The 22,334-nt window shown below is 38.1% G+C and overlaps 1 protein-coding gene across 1 annotated transcript in view; it reads right to left on the reverse strand.

Moving 5' to 3' along the window:
* Positions 1-22,334, reverse strand: part of GBE1 (1,4-alpha-glucan branching enzyme 1) — a 310,726-nt gene that overhangs the window by 36,523 nt on the left and 251,869 nt on the right. The window lies entirely within an intron of this gene.

The raw sequence follows: 22,334 nt of genomic DNA on the forward strand, positions 1-22,334 counted from the left end.
TCCAGGCAAGAATACTGGAGCGGGTTGACATTTCCTTCTCCAGGGGATCTTCCTGACCTTGGGATCGAACCCCAGTCTCCTGCATTGCAGGCGCATTCTTTACCAACTGAGCTACCAGGGAAGCCCTATTATTTACTTTATGGTGTCTAAAAATGGCAAAGGAACTTCCCTCTGCTGCACTTAGGAGTCCTGCCTGGATCTGGAGCCCGATTCACATCAGTCCATGCTGCACTCACGTCATAGCTGGTTCCATCATTCATTCAACCAGCTAAATGAGGCACCTCCAGAACTGTGGTTGAAAGTGAAAGAACGTGAAGTCGCTCAGTCCTGTCTGACTCTTTGCGAACCCCTGGACTGTAGTGTACCACGCTTCTCCATCCATGGGACTGTCCAGACAAGAGTACCAGAGTGGGTTGCCATTTCCTTCTCCAGAGGATCTTCCCAACTCAGGGATCAAACCCGGGTATCCCATATTGTAGGTAAACACTTTACCATCTGAGCTATCAGGGAAGTAACCTGGTTAGGTACATTCATTTCTGATAATGAAGGAACCGCCAGTCTGGGGAAAATTTTATGTCCCAAGTACTAGTGGGATTTCAACTAGTGAGGAATTTGGGAGAGACTAGAAATGCCATAGGATAGCTTGGATATAATAGCCTACAAACTGTATTGAGGCTCTCTATAGGCAAAATACTTTTACTTTGGTATGACCATGACTCTCTAAGTTGACTCCAATATTAATAAACAATTCCTTTAGCTTTTTGGGGGGGAGATAGTTATATCACTGCTACCAAGAAGCAACAACAAATGCTTAATGTTGGCTTATTAGGTACCAGGCACTATTCTAAGCATTGCACATGAATTAATTCTTTCTATTTTCAACAACCCTGAAGTAGGTACTATTACGGTCTCAATTTTAGGTAACTGAGGCACAGAGAGTTATTAAGTAGCAGGGCCCATGAGTTCAGAAAGTCTGATTTTAGCACACTGACTCTTGATTACCACTCTACCATATTGCTCAGAAGTGGATACTGTGGGAAACAATGCAAAAATTGACCAAACTCTCACACATGGACAGAAATTCCAAGAAAATGAAAGGAGGTGCAAATAGCTGAAGTGAGAAGATGAGATGCAGACAGGACTTTGGTTTAGCCATAAAATAGGCCTTGTAGTGAGGAGGAGAGGTAAGACAAGAGGGATGAAGTTTAGATTAGGAGACGTCTCATCATCTCCAGACCTTAAGCTGCTTTTGAGTAAGGGGATGCAAAGCTCAGATGTGGTCTTTTATTAAAATATCTCTAGTACCATGTGGAAAAGACAATGGATATTGGAAATAGTTGAATGGTAGGAAAGCTAACACAGAATTCAAAGAATAAGATAAGAGATGACCAGATACACTGGGAGTGGAGAAAAGAATGGCATGTCTCAGGTGGAAAAAATAGGATTTTATGAGACTCTATCGCATGGGTTTTAATTCAAGTAAGAATATTCATAATAAATATGAATTTACGCAGTTGAATCTCTCCAGTACTCAGTTTCCTCATCTGTAAAATAGCATAATAAGTTTCATATCAGCTTTTTTAAGATTCAAATGAGGTAAGTAAGGCAGTTGGTACAAGGTCTGGCAGCTGAAGCTTTCAATGTTTGGCAGTTTTTATGTTACACGCCCATTACCAATGCTGCTCAGGAAAGAATGACATAAAGAGCAATAGGTGAGAATTACTATAAACCTAACATTTCTGGTTCAGTTCCTTCTGAGGAGGGAACTGACCAGCCCAACTCTTCAGTATACATACAAGTAAACAGGATGAATTCAAGGCAGCTACTTGGCTATTCTTCACAAAGTTTCTTGGTACAATATTATCCTTTCCTTTAAAGTGTGGAAATTCAATGTTGATGCATTTATTCATATATGTAACAAAACAAACACATTTTCCTAAGCCAAGTATCAACATTCTTTGAATTATCTACTATTTTGGATCTTAAAAAGCAGAATTGAATGTGAAAGTGATTTTGCTACAAGACACTCAGATTGATGGAACAAATCTAGTTGATACATCAAGAATCTCCTCTCTGCTCTCTTCCTTCATTATTCCTACTACATATTCATCCTGAAACTGCTGAACAAGCTCTCAGGTGTTATTTACAGTTATAAAGAAACACACATGCTATATACTATACACATATATATGTAATACACTATGCATGTATTATGCTATATAGTATATATTTTATAGTATATGATGGAATTACAGTTGAGCTATTTCAAATCCTAAAAGATGCTGCTGTAACAGTGTTGCACTCAAGATGCCAGCAAATTTGGAAAACTTAGCAGTGGCCACAGGACTGGAAAAGGTCAGTTTTCATTCCAATCCCAAAGAAAGGTAATGCCAAAGAATGCTCAAACTACCACACAATTATACTCATCTCACAGGCTAGTAATGTAATGCTCAAAATTCTCCAAGCCAGGCATCAGCAATACCTGAACCGTGAACTTCCAGATGTTCAAGCTGGTTTTAGAAAAGGCAGAGGAACCACAGATCAAATTGCCAACATCAGCTGGATCATCAAAAAAACAACAGAGTTCAGAAAAACATCTATTTCTGCTTTATTGACTATGCCAAAGCCTTTGACTGTGTGGATCACAATAAACCATGGAAAATTCTGAAAGAGATGGGAATACCAAACCACGTGACCTGCCTCTTGAGAAACTTGCATGCAGGTCAGGAAGCAACAGTTAGAACTGGACATGGAACAACAGACTGGTTCCAAACAGGAAAAGGAGTATGTCAAGGCTGTATCTTGTCATCCTGCTTATTTAACTTCTATGCAGAGTACATCGTGAGAAACACTGGGCTGGATGAAACACAAGCTGAAATCAAGATTGCCGGGAGAAATATCAATAACCTCAGATATGCAGATGACACCACCCTTATGGCACAAAGTGAAGAAGAACTAAAGAGCCTCTTGATGAAAGTGAAAGAGGAGAGTGAAAAAGTTGGGTTAAAGCTCAACATTCAGAAAACGAAGATCATGGCATCCAGTCCCTTCGCTTCATGGCAAATAGATGGGGAAATAGTGGAAACAGTGGCAGACTTTATTTTTCTGGGCTCCAGAATCACTGCAGATGGTGATTGCAGCCATGAAATTAAAAGACGCTTACTCCTTGGAAGGAAAGTTATGACCAACCTAGACAGCATATTCAAAAGCAGAGACATTACTTTGTCAACAAAGGTCCATCTAGTCAAGGCTATGGTTTTTCCGGTAGTCATATATGGATATGAGAGTTGGACTATAAAGAAAGCTGAGTGCCAAAAAATTGATGCTTTTGAATTGTGGTGTTGGAGAAGACTCTTGAGAGTCCTTTGGACTGCAAGGAGATCCAACCAGTCCATCCTAAAGGAAATCAGTCCTGAATATTCATTGGAAAGACTGATGCTGAAGCTAAAATGCCAATACTTTGGCCACCTGATGCGAAGAGCTGATTCATTGGGAAAAACCCTGATGCTGGGAAAGATTGAGGGCAGAGGAGAAGGGGATGACAGAGGATGAGATGGTGGATAGCATCACCGACTCAATGGAGATGAGTCTGAGTAAACTCTGGGAGTTGGTGATGGACAGGGAGGCTGGCATGCTACAGTCCATGGTATCGCAGAGAGTCAGACACAACTGAGTGAACTGAACTAACTGAACTGAACTAACTGACTACTGAATTGCGTATGTGTGCTCAGTCGTGTCCATATCTTTGTGACCCCATGGACTGTTGCCCAAAAAATTTTGCACCAAAATGAGTGGAAACAGTATGAAACCATGCCATAATCTGATTAAAAGTTAAGTACCTGCTCCCCTAAAACAGACACACATACACACATACATACACATGAAGCCTCAAGGGTTAATGGCCTCCATTCAAAAACTGATGCAATGTGAAATTACAGAATTATCATTTATTTGAACATTCCAGCAGGAAAATCCACAGCCTTGTAATCTATAATATAAATAAGGATTGAAGAGTAGTATGATTAAAGTTAAATGAAGTAACAGACACAAATTATTTAAAAGGGTACAAGACACAATATGTGACTCAATAAATCTTAGCTACAATTATAGTGCTATATTTTCTTTTATTATTTTTATTATACAAGTAATGTACTAAGTTATTTTTTAAATTCACAATTAAAAACACATACACAACATCTGAAATCTTACCACATAACCATTTGCTATGGTCTGAGTGTTAAGTGTTCCCCCAGCGAAATTCATATGTTAGAAATTAATCCTCAATATGATGGTCAGGGGACATTTGGAAGGTATTTGGGTCATGAGGGTAGAGCCCTTATGGATGGGAACAGTGCGCTTAATAATAAAGACTGCACTGGGCTTTCTTTCTCCTTCCACCACAAAAGGATATGGGCTATTAAAGGTCCCTCCCTCAACCATGCTGTCATCCTGATTGTAGATCCCCCACCTCCAGAAACTGTGAGGAATAAATGTTTATTGTTTATAAGCTACCTGGTCTTGGCATTTCATTATAGCAGCCCAAGCAAAATAATACCACTATTTCCCTCTTGGTAAATATTGTATTTATTTTCATTTATATCTATAGCTACAGCTACACGCATGCATGCTAAGTCAATTCAGTTGTGTCTGACTCTTTGTGACCCTATAGACTGTACCCGCTAGGCTCCTCTTTCCATGGGATTCTCCAGGCAAGAATACTGCAGTGGGTTGCCATGCCTTTATCCAGGGGATCTTCCCCACCCAGGTATCGAACCTGCATCTCATGTCTCCTGCATCGGGCAGGCAGGTCCTTCACCACCAGCGCCACCTGGGAAACCCCCAAGAGCTATATATCTGTATCTGTATCATACCTATACTAATATACATGGGCTTCCCAGATGGTTCTTAAACATTTATTTAACTTTTCAATAACATCTAAAGTTTTTAACTATTAAGAAGAACATTCATTACATGAGGGCAAATTAAGTACTTGGATAATATTAGAAAGAGATGAAAGTGGTAACAATGTTTGGTATCATAATCCAATTTAGGATTTTGTATGTCACTACTTTAAAGCATATTCCAATAAGCTTACTTAATATGGAATATGAAATTAAACTTCTGAATTAGAAAAAAGAACTGTTAAAAAATATGACATTAAGAAGACCCTATTCTATTAGAGAATAATTTATTAATCTTTATTAGAGACTAATTTAGATTCTCTGAAAAATCTCCTGGAGAGGCTTCTTTTTAAACTGAATGATAAGGAAAGTTGGATATAACAAAGAAATAGAAAAATTATATTAGTGATTGCAGACAAACCATTTTAGAATGGCTTTTGAATGTTGTCTCTGTTGTAAATGACCTGACAAGGGGCAAATTAAGTTTAATGTAGACAAACACAACATTAAATTTCATATTTGGTTCAAAACTGTAAACATGAGCATAAAATAAATGGAAGCAAATCACAGAAAGACTTTCAAAGTGACCTTGGAATAACAGTGAACCATTCTCAGACTGAACAGAGAAAAGTGGAAAATGCCTGTTAGTATCTTACACTAGCTCACAGCTCACAAACCTAACGAAGAAAAATACCATCATTAAAACAAGTTAAGAATGTTCTTCTCAGCTATGGTCTACAAATTACTTAGGAAATGTAGCAGCACTTGAGAGTACAGTGAAATATGGCCAGCCAAATAAGCTTATAAGTAAGCTCTGCTGTATATAAAGATGGATGGGAAATCTAAGTTTATTCAGGTAATGGCAAAGAAGGTAATTGATTTGTTTTAGTACAGATAACTTGATGGAATAGAGAACACAGGATCAGAATCAAAATTTTAATTTAATCAAATTTAAAAATATGTGTGTATATATATTCCTAAATTACATATAAATATGTTATGTTTACATGAATACATAATATATATATATAGATTTCTCAATGAAAGCAACAGGCATTTATAACCTGGGATTCACGCTTCCCTACTGATTCCTGATATTTTATGCAAAATGATGTATGTTCATCTGTGCATTTTTCTGAGAAGAGAAGGTTTTCTTCATCTCCTCCAGGCATCTGAGTCTTAAAAAGAGTAAGAACTATTCACTGTATTAGAATGTTAGGAACTAGACTAATGGAACACAAGTAAGGATTTCTAAGAACAGAAAGTGAAGTCTCTTAATCGTGTCCGACTCTTTGTCACCCTATGGACTGTAGCCTACCAGGCCCCTCCATCCATGAGATTTTCCAGGCAAGAATACTGGAGTGGGTTGCCATTTCCTTCTCCAGAGGAGCTTCCTGACCCAGGGATCGAACCTGGGTCTCCCGCACTGCAGGCAGACTCTTTACTGTCTAAACCACCAGGAAAGCCCTGGTGGAAGGATTTCTAAGCTACATAAAAAAAAAAAAAGTAGAAACCTAAATTGAAGAAGGCATTTCAAACATCTTTGGCTGGTTTATTCAACAGATAAGAGGCTTAGAAAAGTCACATTGAAATGAACTCTAGTTCAGAGAGGCAATGAGTGTGACTTCAGAGAATAAAACTTCCAAGTCCAAAAATATGCATTACAAGTAACCAGGCACTAACCATCAAAGCATGCTCTTTCTGCTCATTAAATTACGATTATGATCACTAATGTAATACATCGGATGGCACTTGTTTCAAAATGCACGGAGGATGGTAATTTTTTGAGCTGTCACTTGAGACATTTTGTAAGAAAAGTTACATTGCAGGCCATGATTCATTGCATTCAATATAGTAACTGAAGTGGGTGTTTTCAGAAATGAGAAGGCTGAAAGCGTTGGCTAAACACTTTAAAAACAAACATGGGGAAGCCAGTGACTAACACTGCTACAGTTAATTAATGATTCTAGAAAATTCCACTAAATTCTTTCTCTCCCTTTCCATTTCCTCTGTAAACAGCACCATTCATGTCTGGTTAATTTGAAAAACCTCTAAGCACAAAGTTCCTATTGGGATTTCTTTTCCTGTAATTAATTTTTTGCTGTTTGATGTAAAGGTCCAAACTATAAATTGACAAGAAGCCAGCTGGTACAGTGATGAAACTCAAGACAATGCAACTAATGAAAAAGCCCCTGCTCTGTTAGCTGAACGTTTTGATTAGCCACTTTGTATGTTTTGTTTCTCTAAACTGTAATGCATACTAATTTTACCTAGGAATTAATTAAAGTCTATCACAGCCTCCATGCTGTGGATGTTATATAACTCTTTGTTGATTCCAAGTTTATGTATATATGAGAATAAGGTGCAGTTTTAATGAGAATTTAAAAAAAAAAACAAAACACTTTTGCTCCTACTCCTCTTGATGGTACCAAAGACTAACTCTTTAAAGGAATTATCTATTTTAAAATCAAATGCTTTGACCTTTCTCAAGGTCATCAAGTCAACAGGAGGTTGTTGTTCAGATGCTAAGTCGTGTCCAACTCTTTGTGACCCATGAACTGCAGTGTGCCAGGTTTCCCTGTCCTTGCCCATCTCCCTTAGGTTGCTCAAACTCACGTCCATTGGATCAGTGATGCCATCCAACCATCTCATCCTCTTCTGCCCCCTTCTCCTCTTGCCCTCAATCCTTCCCAGAATCAGGGCCTTTGCCAATGAGTCGGCTCTTCACATAAGGTGGCCAAAGTACTGGAGCTTCAGCTTCAGCATCAGTCTTTCCAGTGAATATTTCCTTTAGGACTGACTGGTTTGATTTCCTTGTTGCCTCTGGCACCACAATTCAAAAGCACCAGAAGATGGGGCACAGTATAAAATCCTATTTCTATATTAGGGAGTGTGATCTCCCTTTTCAGAAAAATAAGCCTGCTATCCAGTCTTCCTCCCACCTTTGATACTGATCACCAAGGCTCCAGGAAGTGGCTACACCAGTCTCTTCTTCACTTTCCACAGCATGCACTAGACCTACAACAGGAACTTCAATTTGTTAAGGTTGGATGTTTCCCTTTACAGGTGGTAAAAGTCTAACATCATCTAATTTGAACAGAAACAGAACTATCAGACCCAGAAGAGGAGATAAGGGGTGGCATGCCAGCTGAGGCACCAGAACAAAACTCAGCAGTGCCGCTGGGATTTACCCTTAAAGTCTGTCACATCCTGCATCCATCCCCTGAAGATTTTAGGCAATTCTTTGCTGATTTTAAGTATATTTAAATGTGCACATGTATTATGTATACCATTCCTTGATATGATCCAAAGGAAAATATTTTATAAAATCAATGAAAACTTTAATGCCCATTCCTTTCCATTGTACCAAAGACTACTTTAAAGTCAAACGGTATGGTCTCTGGGTCCTCTGGATCTTCCCTTGTACACACTCCTCATGCAAGTCAATGATTATATTCTGAGCCCCATGACTCCCTATATTGGCCATATGCTCAACTGTAACAGTAGATTATAATTTTCAAACTATTGAAGTGTATTCTGTGTATTAGATAACATGCTCAGTGTACATCAGTATGTCCCTGTCCTCATAAAGCTTACAATCTAATAAGGAGGAAAGACAGAATTAAGCTGCTCCAAAAATACAATTTTCCTTAAACAGGGGAAGTAGGTGAGAAATGACTTACGGGATCATAACAGCTAAAATGACAAAAAAAAAATAATACCACTTAGGGGAAGAAAGCAGAGAGTGGCAGCAAATATCCTCCAAGGACAAACTGTAAATGTCCTGAGATGACAGCACAGCAGGTTAGGGAGGACAGGTCAGAAATTATGCCAACATCAGGGAAGGGGGGAGAGCCAGACTTGGGAACTCAATTGTGGAATTCTACAATTTCCCTTGCTATTCAAAACCAATCAAACAAAAATCTTTGCATACTAGTTGTATAGAGTGTTTTTCAAAACCTACAGGGTAACTGATGCCATGGAGTGGATGAAATTGCCTGGGGAGAATATGCAGGTAAGAGCGGCAGGAAACAGAGTATAATGGGCCATGAGATGCACTCATATGCCAGTCGGGGCAGAGAACAGGACCCTGGAAAAGCTTGCAGAGGAAAAGCCAAAGTGAGAGGAGAAAAACCATGCTGGGCGGAAGACTAGAGACTGACTCCTGAGAAGGAGTGCTTCCTAGAGGAAACTGTGGTAAACAGAAATAAGTGCTGGCAAGTTGGAGTAAAACCTGAAGCCTGGGGACTTCTCTGGTTCCAGTGGCTAAGACTCCATGATCCCAATGCAAGGCACTGGGGTTCGATCCCTGGTCAGGAAGCTGGATCTCACATTGCACAACTAAGATCCCACATGCTGCAACGAAGACTGGCATAGCCAAACACATATACATATATTAACATACATATGTAATAAATATACATATATATATACACCCACAACCCTGGGGCCTATAATAGACTGAGTGAAAAGAAAGGACACTGATGAAAGGAAAGAGAGCAGCGGCCATGACGTCTGGGGTAAAACCAAAGAATCAAAACTGTGGTGGTTTAGTCACTGAGTTGTGTCCGACTCTTGGCAACCCTATGGACTGAAGCCTGCCAGGCTCCTCTGTCCATGAGACTGTCCAGGCAAGAATACTGGAGTGGGTTGCCATTTCCTTCTCCAAGGGGCCTTCCCCATCCAGGGATTGAACCCGGGTTTCCTGCACTGTAGACAGAGTCTTTACCAACTGAGTTACCAGGGAAACACTGTAATGTGAGAAATAAATGTTTTATTTTTTGTTTCTCTTTGTTTGTTCTATGATTTTCTGACAGGTAGTATACTGAACTAAAGACCTGGGAGAGAACAGTTCCTGTTAGCTCTATGCAAACTTCGTATTCATAAATTTTAAATTCTAAAGCATTTTATGATATATGTGTGTTGGTCCAGTTGGCAGGAGTGACTGGCTCAGGGTCAGGCACACCCGTGTTTGCACACACGCAGGTCATGCATGCTCAGCTTGGGGCCTGCACAGCCAGCACATGCCCTCCAGCACGTATACACCATACACACCACACTGTGTGTGTGTGCTCAGTCCTGTCTGACTTTTTGTGACCCCATGCATGGACTGTGTAGCCCACCAGGCTCCTCTGTCCATGGGATTCTCTGAGCAAGAATACTGGAGTAGGTTACCATTTCCTCCTCCGGGGATCCTCTCAACCCAGGGATCAAACCAGTGTCTCTTGTATCTCCTGAATTAGCAGGCAGATTCTTTACAAGTATGTCACCTGAGTATATATATTTTCTATGTTAAGAATTAAAAAGAAAAAAGATTAGTATACTGTTGCTGCGGCTGCTAAGTCAATTCAGTCGTGTCCGACTCTGTGCGATCCCATAAATGGCAACCCACCAGGCTCCCCTGTCCCTGGGATTCTCCAGGCAAGAACACCGGAGTGGGTTGCCATTTCCTTCTCCAATGCATGAAAGTGAAAAGTGAAAGTGAAGTCGCTCAGTCGTGTCTGACTCTAAGCGACCCCATGGACTGCAGCCCACCAGGCTCCTCCGTCCATGGGATTTTCCAGACAAGAATACTGGAGTAGGGTGCCATTACTTTCTCCGAGTATACTGTTAGGTTTCCTTAAAATTCCTATAACAAATTTACAAACTAGTATTTTGAACAAAAAACATGATAACATCCAGTCCTTCTTCCCCTACATAAAGGGCATGGTGGCCTGAGTCAAACACAGCGTCTGCTCTCTCACTCCACCTAATAATACTGTCGTGACTATTGTCCGTGCCTGTGACACTGTGACAGCTTCAAGGGACCAGGAACAGTGCTTCTGCTGGAGCTGCGATAGTGAGTCTGGTCAATACCCTCATTCTGCCCTGCTCTCCCCAAACCACCCCCTGATTAACTGCATATAAAAAATTCTTAAGGCAATAGCCAAATGAGCTTTGGGCACCTAGGAGAAACAATTTTCAACTTGAACTATGCTTGGTCCATGCCAAACCAATAAATCCCTTTACTTTTCTACATGATTAGAATTGCTTTTGGTGATAGTGAAAGTAAAAGTGAAGTCTCTCAGTTGTGTCCAACTCTTTGGGACCCCGTGGACTGTAGCCCACCAGGCTCCTCCGTCCATGGGATTCTCCAGGCAAGAATCCTGGAGTGTGGTGCCATTGCCTTCTCCAGGGCATCTTCCCAAACCAGGGACCGAACCCAGGTCTCCCACATTGCCGCATGGACAAACCAATAAATCCCTCATCTAAATGGTTAGAATTGCTTTGGGTGATAAGTTCCCATCAATAAAGTATGGATGGGGTGAAATAAATGCTTACCACAAGCGTTTTGGTAACATTGTCAAAATAAACCAAGAAAATAAACAAAAAATACTCTACTATCCACAGCCTTATGAACAAAATCAGATTGACTTTATATTATCTATAAGTGTGGTTGAATAAAAGTAGACATGTTTATAAACCAGTCATTTAAAAAGCTAAAGAATTAGCATTACTATATTGAAGGATAAGTATATATTCCTTGATGCTTTTATTTAAATCAAGAAAAGGAAAAAACCCTTTAAATAAATGAAATGTAATCATAAAACTATATTCAAATAATAAAAGCAACAGTAATTACTTGAAGGGCCTCTATATACACAAACTCTGTGCCAGAATTTTAGCAGTTATTTCAAATAACAGTCATCAAAAAACCTAGTGGCTCAGATGGTCAAGAGTCCACTTACAGTGAAGGAGACCAGGTTCACCCCCTGGGCTGGGAAGATCCCATGGAGAAGGGAATGGCAACCCACTCCAGTATTCTTGCCTGGAGAAATCCATGGACAGAGAAGCCTGGAGGGCTGCAGTCCATGGGGTCACAAATCTTCGAACAGGACTGAGGGAGTAACACTTTCACTTTTATGGGAGGGGACATTATTCCTATTTTCAGATAATAGATCAGGGAGGTAATATAACTAAGGATATAAGGCATAAAGTATCAAGGTTAGTATTCAGACCTATATCGTCTATATTCTTCCATTGTATCGGGCATTAGGTACTTAATTTGGATAACATTAGTTGGAAACTTCTTATGAAAGTATAGGCATTAGGGAAGATAATGTAAGAGCTATAAAAAGAGGTAAAGGTATATATTTCCAACTCCACTCTAAGTGTACATAGAAATTATACCTGTTACTGACTTGCGTGCCTTGTGTATTCTGTTACTCCCGCTGTTAGTATTTCAAGTAGTAGCCATTTCGTCTCCACGAGGCCTTTTTTAAACTCCTGTAGGAAGGCTTTGGTGGTTGTGCTTCCATTGTTACTTAGATATAAATTTTTCCCTTGTTAAAACAATTACTTACACAGTGTAAAATTTTTTAGTGTTTGTTATTTTGTTTTTGCTTGTCTCCATTAGACTTGGGGGTAGATATCCTATACCCTAGTGATCCAATATTTTTACTAACCATATTGCCTAATCTAATAACAGGTACAGAGCACACAATGAGGGATTTATTAAGCCCATTTTGAAAGGAAAAAGTGAAGGAAATCTGATTCTCTTTGTAGGCTATATACTGCCTATGGAAAGTTCTATTTTACTTTTTGATTATATAGTTCACAGCACAGGAACTCAGATAAAGAACATTGATAACAATTTTTTTTAATTAATTGCAAAATTGGTCTTTGTAAGTCCGTAAGAAAAACAGATAAAAGTGCTTGGGGTGGAAAGGGGATAGATAAAGAAGAGCACAGCCATATCATCAGGGAGGGGAAGATCTACGTACATCAGAAGAGAACCTCAGTTCTCTGTTTCTCACAGGCCTCTTTTGGTGTTTTCCTCTGAATGTCATGCCAACAGGAGGTAAGATTTCAAATAGTTCATGTTGCTCTGTATACTTTGATTTACATTCCATCTTTGTGGGACAATTTTGTTTTAAAATAAACAATAAAAGTATAATTAAACCAGGGATAAGACAATGAACAACATAAATGAGACTGAATTGAGAATAATTGCTATGCAAGCACCATTTCTTAAGAGCTAGATATTACTTTCTTAAGACAATTGATGGCAACAGGAATGGATTTTTGCCATTCATTACAAAACCATTTGGATGTTACATGAAGCAGAGGAATTACAATACTCTTTGAGGGGAAGTGGAGTAGGAATAAGGAAGAAATGGTGGGAAAGGGGGGGTTCTTTAATAAAATCCTAATTGAATTCAGATTTTTCGCAAGTAGTTACAAATGTCCTAGAAAATGATTTTGCTGACAGCCATGTAAAAGCTGTAAAAGTTTTGCATGTGAACAAGGCACCCGATGAAAGACTTCACACCTTTTTAGGTGGTAGAACACCACCAGGAGAGCCAGGAAAACAGGGATACAGAACAGAGAATATGGCTAATTATAAAACTGATTGTACACATGGTTTTGTGGCTATTCTAACTTTAGGTTTAGACACACAAGTTTACTAGTGGAGTCAGACTGCATTATTTCCCCCTAAAATTTGCCTATAATTTAGGATATGTTACCACTAAGTCAGGATCAGTTTATCGTGGTCACATCAAACATATATACTAATAGGGATTAACACACTTCCCTAATGACTTATTAAGAGCTAAGCACACACATTTAGAAAGGAAGCACAGAACCAAAGGAAATAAGCCTGGAAAGAAACTGTTCATTTAAATTCTGTATACTCCATAACTGACATCCGTTTCACTCAATCTTGATATCATTCCCAGGCTAGATGAGTATTTCTGTAAGAATCTAAGGCTCTTTCAAGGCCCAGCCTGGATGCAGTTTTTCTGAAGTTCAATCTCCCATAGTCTTTCTTCTGTAGGCAGCAACTCTAACTCCCTGGTAGGGAGACTTAACTACCTACTTATAACTTAATCAAAGAACCAGTATCAGTTTGCCGCTGGACAATGCTTCCAGCCCTCCCAGTTCCTGCCAGCAGCTAGTTATCCTTCTCTGCTTCCCTGCTGTCAGCTCTTGCCTCCTCTCAGGCCACTGGAGGCAAAGAAATGAGGAAAAAAAAAAAAAGTTCCTTAGCACCACAGTGGCTTGTGGGAAACACTGAATTTTTTCCCCAGCAGAAATAAAGGTTCTCAGTACTTGTAGTTCTTGCTTCACGTGTCTCCCTTTGCTCTGAATAAAACAGGCTGTGAATTTTAAAAATGTAATGGCGGGTTTATGAATTGCCCAATAAACTGACTTTGAAGGCAATTAAACAGGAGGGTTCAAAAATACACAAACAATCTTCATGTCTGTAATATGAATATGTATGGCTGAGCCCCTTGCTGTCCACCTGGAACTATCACAACATTGTTAACTGGCTGTACTCCAATATAAAGTAAAATGTTTAAAAAAAAGTAAAAAATAGAAAACTAAGGCAACAACAACAACAAATATTTAAAAAGTAAAGAATCCTCCTGCTAATGGAGGAGATGTGGGTTTGTTCCCTGGTTTGGGAAGATCCCCTGGAGAAGGAAATGGCAACCCACTCCAGTATTCTTGCCTGGGAAATCCCATGGACAGAGGAGCCTGGCGAGCCACAGTCCAGGAGGTTGCAAAAGAATCAGATACAACTTAGTGACTAAACAACAACAGAGGGAAAACAATATGAAAGATGCTGTTATAACAGAACACATAGCTTAATCTGAAATGAATATAGTATCTTCTTAAATAACATAAAGAAAACTATTCAGAAGCAAATGCCATAGCTTGCCTAAATAGTAAAGAGATATTCAAGAGCCTCTAATTACACTAAAAATATATTAAAATAAGCATCCAGAATTGTGGTTCAACAGTCCCTCACAAATTGGTACACGAATATATATAAATACTATCGCAAAGTTGCTCCCAAACTTCTTGAAATTTTACATAGAAACACTGTATCTTTTCAAGGGAGAAAAAGAAACTTTTAACATTCCAAGTGACAGATGTCAAGACTCAAGAAATACCTAAATATTCATAACTTAGCAGACATTCTAAACAACCATCCAGGAATATATACATATTTGCTTTAATGTTATTTCTGGGACCCATTAAAAGGAAACTATATAGGAACCCTGGAAGCACAGAGTGAAAATACACTAAGAGGTAAACTCCACTAACTGACTTACATAACTCACATTCAATTGCAGTTTTATGTTTTAAGTAATTTTTGAATATAACAGAATCGTCTTCATTAAATAATTTCTCTTATAAAAATTAGAAAATAAAGTTATGTGTATACAGTGAGTAAAACATGGGATATAGATACAAAAGACATGAATTTTAGGACTGTCGTCATATATGACCTCAAATTGTGTAACTTTCCCTTATTTGTAATATAATTAAAACTTACAATTATTAAACACATTGCATTCAAGGTATTATTCCAAAGACTTAATATTATTAAATATTTTAATTCTTACAAATGCATATTAAGATAGGTGTCATTATAATCCTGTTTTAAGATGATGAAGGTGAAATACCAAAAAATTAAGTAATGTGACACAGGTTATACAGCTAGGAAGTAAAGGAGTCAGGATCAGAATGTGGGCAGACTGTCTACAAAACTGAATTCATAACCATTGTGTTATACTGTCTCAAAATTAAAATTATAGAAAGAATACTGACTTTGCAGGTTGGTTGCACTAAGTGAAATTATGCATGCAAAAAATGCTTTATACCCTTTAAAAGTTTAAAGAAATACAATGTAAATAGAAAAATTATGTAGGAGTGCATACAGGAAAAATGACGTGAAGAGTGAGGATGCTGTGACTTGGCTACTGCCTATATGTTACAGAAAAGCGAAAGGAAGGGGCACCTGAGATGACTCAAGAGTTCCCCCACTGGTTACTAAGGATAGCTGATGGCACATAATAATAATTTTTGAAAGGCATCACAATATGTGGGGAAGATGATTCCAGTTTTGGATACAGTGACTTTGGGGATCCAGGAAGACACCATGTAGAGATCTCAGGCAGGCAGTTTTCAAACTTATGTTTGTAGTTTAGAACAAAAGGTCTGATTCTGTGATATAGATTGGGGGATTATCTTCATTAAAGAGATGGACAAAGCCTAAAGGCAGATGAGCTTTCTGAGAAAGAACAGGGGGAAAAAAATTAAAGAGGCCCAGGACAACCCCTGAGGAAGTATACACACTGCAAAGAGAAACAGGTGAAAAGGAGACTGTGAAGGAGACGGGGTCATGGTTGATAGAACAAGCAAGGCAGGGAAGGAAGACACGAGAGATGTCCAAGGAAACCAGGTGATTAAGAGAGTTCAGGGAGTGGGTGCAAAGACCTGCAGGTCAATGATGGTCTTAGAAATCAAGTATTTGATAGTTTCCTCAGATTAACTTCCTAGTTATTTTATAATTATCAAAATAATTACAACAAATGTGTATAAAAATCATGGTGAGAAGAACTGGTTCTGGTCCAGTGTTTACTACTACTGATGTTGTATGTTTAGCCACACTAAAAAAGGAGATATCTATTGTTTTATTTAAGTTCAGCTTAAAAACAAAAACAATTTAGGTGTCACTAAAGTATACCATCAAGTTGCAGGGGAAATACTGGTTGGCATAATGTATCTTGTGATAAGGGTCAAGAAATAACAATTATTCTGCTAATCATTAAAATTAAAATTTTATCAGTAAGTCATAATAATTATGGGCTTCCCTGATGGCTCAGAGGTTAAAGCGTCTGCCCGCAATGCAGGAGACCCGGGTTCAATCCCTGGGTCCGATCACTGGGTCAGGAAGATCCCCTGGAAAAGGAAATGGCAACTCACTCCAGTATTCTTGCCTGGAGAATTCCATGGACAGAGGAGCCTGGTGGGCTACAGTCTATGGATTCGCAGAGTTGGACACGACTGAGCGACTTCACTTCACTTCACTTCATAATAATTATATCTGTCTTTTCAAGTTAATCTTGTTAAGATAAAACAAATATGAAAATGCTTCTGGCTCATAAGGAAACACGTGTTTTGTGTACCAATTGTTAGTTACAAGATAGAAACTGATTTTAGGAAACAAAACTATTAATACAAATGGATTTCAATATATAAAATATTTGTGTGTATAATGATTATATTATTTTCTTATCCATGAAAGTAATTTTCATAATATGCATATAACAGTATCAAGATATTAGAACTTTTTCACAATTTAAACATGTGACTTTAAAGAAAACTGATTAAGTATGAACAGATACCCTTGTCCTTCACTAAAAAAAACAATGGGTGTCTATAGGAAGAAAAAGTATAATGTAAAAGTTTCAGCTCTTTATCTAAAGCTGTCTGACCTTTGATACATTTGCTCAGGCAACTCTTGCCCTCATTTAGTTGGGGGCAGAATATATTGATTGACAAGGGAAAAAGACAAAAGTGGAGAACAACAAAAGAATTAAGTTGGGAGTAGGCTGGCAGTCATCGAAAACTTTTTTTTTTTCATTTTCAAAAATATTTAAAACTTAAATCTATTCTTTCTTAGCTAGTTGAGGAATCTTTTCCAAGAGAATAAGAACTCTCATCAATATCTCTGTTAGGAGGAATATGAGGCCAATGTCTTTGTTTTTTTTTTCGAAAAGAACATTTAGTTACATGGGAATGGCTGAGCCAGGACAAAAATTTTTGGTAGGGAAGATTCCCTGGAGAAGGAAATGGCAACCCACTCCAGTACTCTTGCCCAGAAAATTTCATGGATGAAGCCTGCTAGGCTACAGTCCATGGGGTTGCAAAGAGTCGGACACGACTGAGCAACTTCACTCACTCTAAAAGTAGAATCTATGCATCAAACTAGAAAATTGAAACAACTATCCTTGAGATACTACTTTGAGATAAATGGAATCTAGAGGGCAACATTTGAATAGAAGACCTAGAGTTACAATGAATAATGCCATGTTTTTCAACATTTTCGTCATTGCCCCCCAACCGACTAAACACACACACACACACACACACACACACACACACACACCCCTTTTAAGACCTTTTTTCCCCCCCAATCGCTTCCAACCCATGAAATTTAAATAGTGCAGATCAACTACATATCTGTTTACATATACTATGATGCTCTAGAGGACAAAAACAATCAAATTATCTAAGTTTTGCTTGCCCTCCCTTAATGATCAAATTTTACTCCCATGGGGATGACAGCACCCTCTTGAGAATGCATGAATAAGGTGTGTTTGTGAAACCAGGAGGATAGGCATGCTGTTGAAAATAAGGGCACACATACTTCTCGATGCAGCAAAGGCATATGTTGTTTGAAAGGTAGTCAAGGAATTGTTTGATTATGGATCATCTAAGAGCAGTCCATGGGGTGGTAAAGAGTCAGACACGACTGAGCAACTGAACTGAACTGAAGAGTATATAAAAAGGACATGCCTGGCCCATGCCCTCTGGACTTTATTCCTATCGAGCTCATTTTAGGAGCTATTAGAAAAGTCTGCTCTAAAACTCAGAGAAGGCAATGCCACCCCACTCCAGTACTCTTGCCTGGAAAATCCCATGGAAGGAGAAGCCTGGTGGGCTGCAGTCCATGGGGTTGCTAAGAGTCAGTTGCGATGGAGCGACTTCACTTCCACTTTTCACTTTCATGCATTGGAGAAGGAAATGGAAACCCACTCCAGTGTTCTTGTCTGGAGAATCCCAGGGACGGGGGAGCCTGGTGGGCTGCCATCTATGCGGTCGCACAGAATCGGACACAACTGAAGTGACTCAGCAGCAGCAGCTCTAGAACTACAGAAATTGACTAACAAATATCGTAATGGTAGCTTTCCAACTTGGCAAGCAAAAGAACATGTTTGACTATTTTTATTTATTCTGCTAATATTTCTTTGGCCTCTCTTATAGGAGAGCCTATATACACGCAGAATTTAAGTCTCCTAATTAAAAGAGAGAGAGAGAGTCCTATTAGTTCACATAGCTTTCAGAAGACCTTGCTTTAATAAATAAAATGCCTTTTAAAAAGTCAATAAATGGATTTTTCAAAATGTACTGGGGTTACAAATGTTTATTTGCTCAACATGTAATAATTAAGTTTTTCTGTCATAGGACTATTTTAAAGTCTATAGCTAAGCATAAAATAAGCTGATCTTAAATATTAAGTGCAGAGCATGTTTACATTACAATAAAGAAAAAGAAAATATAAAATGTGCAATGAATTGTTAACCACATAATATAATTGATATTTTTATAAAACTATAGATAATATATTGGAATAATCCGAAATATCTGAATGTCTTCTTATTCATGGAAAGGTGTTACTAAGGCTGGCTAGGGTAGAGGGAATGGAAACTATGAAAATAACTCATGTAATGACTTCATAAGTGTACTTACCTACCTTACCAATTTGTTATCAAATATGACAGGAAGCTTTCACTTATGACCTACATATAATCATAATGCACTTAAGATTAAAGTGTTGAAAAGGTACTTATTATATAGGTTTTCAAATTTTTATTTTTCTCATCTTTTCATCCCAAAAGGTCATCTCAACACATCTCAAAACCATTGAATTATGGTGGTTTTGTGTTGGCTCACCTCAAACACCTGTCATTAGTTTTTTTATTAAAGGTAATTAAATTCATAAGGGTCAGTTAGACAATTAGATGTAGAAACAAAGATGGATAGCTGCTTCTGGATTGTTTCTCCCAAGCTATAAAATCCCTCCATAAAAACTGAAAGTTGACATTTTTAAAATTTAATAGAATAAGCTTTTTAGTTAATTTTTCAATATATTTCTTAAATATTAATATGTTTTTAAAAGACATAATTATTGTATGGTAGGCGTTCTATAATATAGTTATAAACTATGGGCTTTAAAAGTTATGGCTTTAGGCTCTAAAAGTTATGCTATCATTCTTTTAAACTTAGAATTTATGCTTCTATAGGTAAAACTTACTTTAAGGAGCTTAACTATATGAAAATGTTTTCATGAAAGATAAATCAGGTGGTAATTCTTTGCTGTATTACAGAATTCTTTAAAATAACACAATTTTCAACTGCATCTCAAGTTATTCATTTTATGAATGCTAAATTAAAGAAAAATTCTCCAAATGATAGTTACTTCATAAAGTGAGTTTTACTTATACTATTTTATGTTTTTAAAACTGCTTAAATCAAGTACCTGGAACATTTATGAATTATGAAATGAAATGCAGAGGTTGATTTGAACTTGCACATTTAAAAAAACATATTTCTTATATGACCTACATAGAACAAAACTTTCAAGTACTATTGCTTGATTACTTTGGATTTACATATGCAGCAAAGATAATTTACCTAAATAATATAATGATATTTTTACCCTTCTATTACATAACTTAGGTGGAATTAGCAATTAAATTTCTCTTTCATTTGAGGTAATAATCAGAGGGATCCTAGAATTTATATGGCTCTGGAAAAAGGCAGTTTTATTTTCCTCACAAACTTTCGAAAAGTCTTTTTTCTTTTTAAATGAAGTAAATGATTCTGAACCCATCCACAAAGGATACATCCAATTTATTGACTGATGTGAATAATGCAGAAAGAATAGAGACCTACAATTTTAAACCAATTTTAAAGAACTCCAGTGGCAGAAGATCTTGCAGGGCTATATTTAGTGTGAGGTGACTGCCCCCTCAAATCTCTCTCTTACATTTTCAGTCCAGTAACGTATCTAACCTATGGATCTGGCAATGTCAATCTCCTGTAAAACCCTCAGTAGCATTCTCTGACCTGGCCTCTCTCTCAATCATTCATGTTCTAAGTTAATACGTCCTTCATTCTATTTCACCTTCTAACCTTTCATAGTCACAATTCCAATGAGGAACAGTCAGAGAGAATCAAGACAGAGAAGAAAGGAGGCCCTTTAAACTAAACTCCCTTTCTGTAGGACACCTTCCCTGATGGTCCACCTCATCCTCCCCCAAGGACCAGTTCAGTGTCCTTCCTTGGGGTACTCACACTGCCCAATGCACATCTTGAAAGTGACAAATATCACCCAACAAACCTATGACTACCTGTCTGTCTGCTCCCTGGACAGTGGGTTCCATGAGCTAATGCCTACATCTCTTTGTTAAGTCAGGTGCTAGGCTGGTGCCTGACCCAGCAGTAGGTGCTGAATCACTGTAGAATGAAGGAAACATAGGGGACTAACAAGTCATTTGTAAAACTGCCTTGAAATTCAAGCATGAGTTACTTTCTCCCTTGATTTGTTTCACAGATTGTTACACAACATGAAATTTGCTTTGTTATTTTCCTCTTTGGCTTATTTCCTCTAGAGGAACATCTATTGTTAGAGACTTACTGTACCAACATCACCGACAATCTTAGCATACATGTCTGGTAAAATAATATCGTTGGCCCTCTATATCCCAGGATGTGGAAACCACAGATACAGAAGACAGACTGTACTATGTGATTTTACACAAGGGTCTTGAACATCCTCGGATTTTGCTATCCTGCGAACAGAATTCTAGTCCCCTTCACAAGAAACAAGGGCTGACTATACTGAATCATATGAAGTAGTGTGTTTTGGAGGCAGACAGAGCTGGGCTCAAATTCTGGGTCTCATATTGATCTGAACAAGTCATTTAACCTTTATTTTTCTCATGTGTGAAATGAAGGTAATCATTCCTACCTCTCAGCATTACAAATCAGGTTTAAATGTGACATTATACATAGAGCATTTATAGTACTACCTTGCTCAGAGTAAATATTCAAGACATTGGAGCTATGCTTAGACTAGCATGTTCAAAGACTGTCAAATTAAGATAAGTCACCCAAATAGTATGCATGTCCCAATTCCTCAAGGAATATATACTCCCAAAGAAAAACCCATGTCTCTTCAATGAAAAGGAAAAAGAAAAAATTGTATTTCCCAAGGTATTTATTCTCTCTGCTACTGAGATTAATGTGTATATATCACCATCCTGCTTTGTTTGGGAGGGTAAGCTGGGGTGGAGAGTGAAAACTCAGATAATGATCTAAAGTTTTAGAGGGGAAGAAATTCACCTTCTAAATCCTATCTCCTATTGGCAAGCTGCTCAGGAGAAACTCTGCCAGAGCAGATTATTTGTGTTTAGAGAATCATCATCACATCCCAAGAAATGACAGCCATATACATAGCTTACCAGCTCCAGTAATATAATCTATCGCCTTTTGCATCATACAGTTATAAGGATCTTTACAGCCTGCTTAAATAATACTGGAAGAGTCAGCTATTCAGTCTTTAGCAAAAATAAACTCTCTGATCAATACTTTTTGGAAGGAAGATCTAGGGGCTTCTTGGTAACCTCTACAAGCCTATGAAAAGTTCTAAAAGGCTGTGAGCCAAATAACAAGATTTATTATACAGTAAAACTGGAGAGAAGAGAATTAGTGAAGGGGAGAAATGAGTCAAGACCCTAGTACTACAGCAGAAAAATTGTGAAGTGTAAAGAAAATTCATACCAGGGGACCAGTGGGGAGAGTGGGATA

The sequence above is a fragment of the Capra hircus genome, chromosome 1 (assembly GCF_001704415.2).
Source record: "Capra hircus breed San Clemente chromosome 1, ASM170441v1, whole genome shotgun sequence".
NCBI classification, from domain to species: domain Eukaryota; kingdom Metazoa; phylum Chordata; class Mammalia; order Artiodactyla; family Bovidae; genus Capra; species Capra hircus.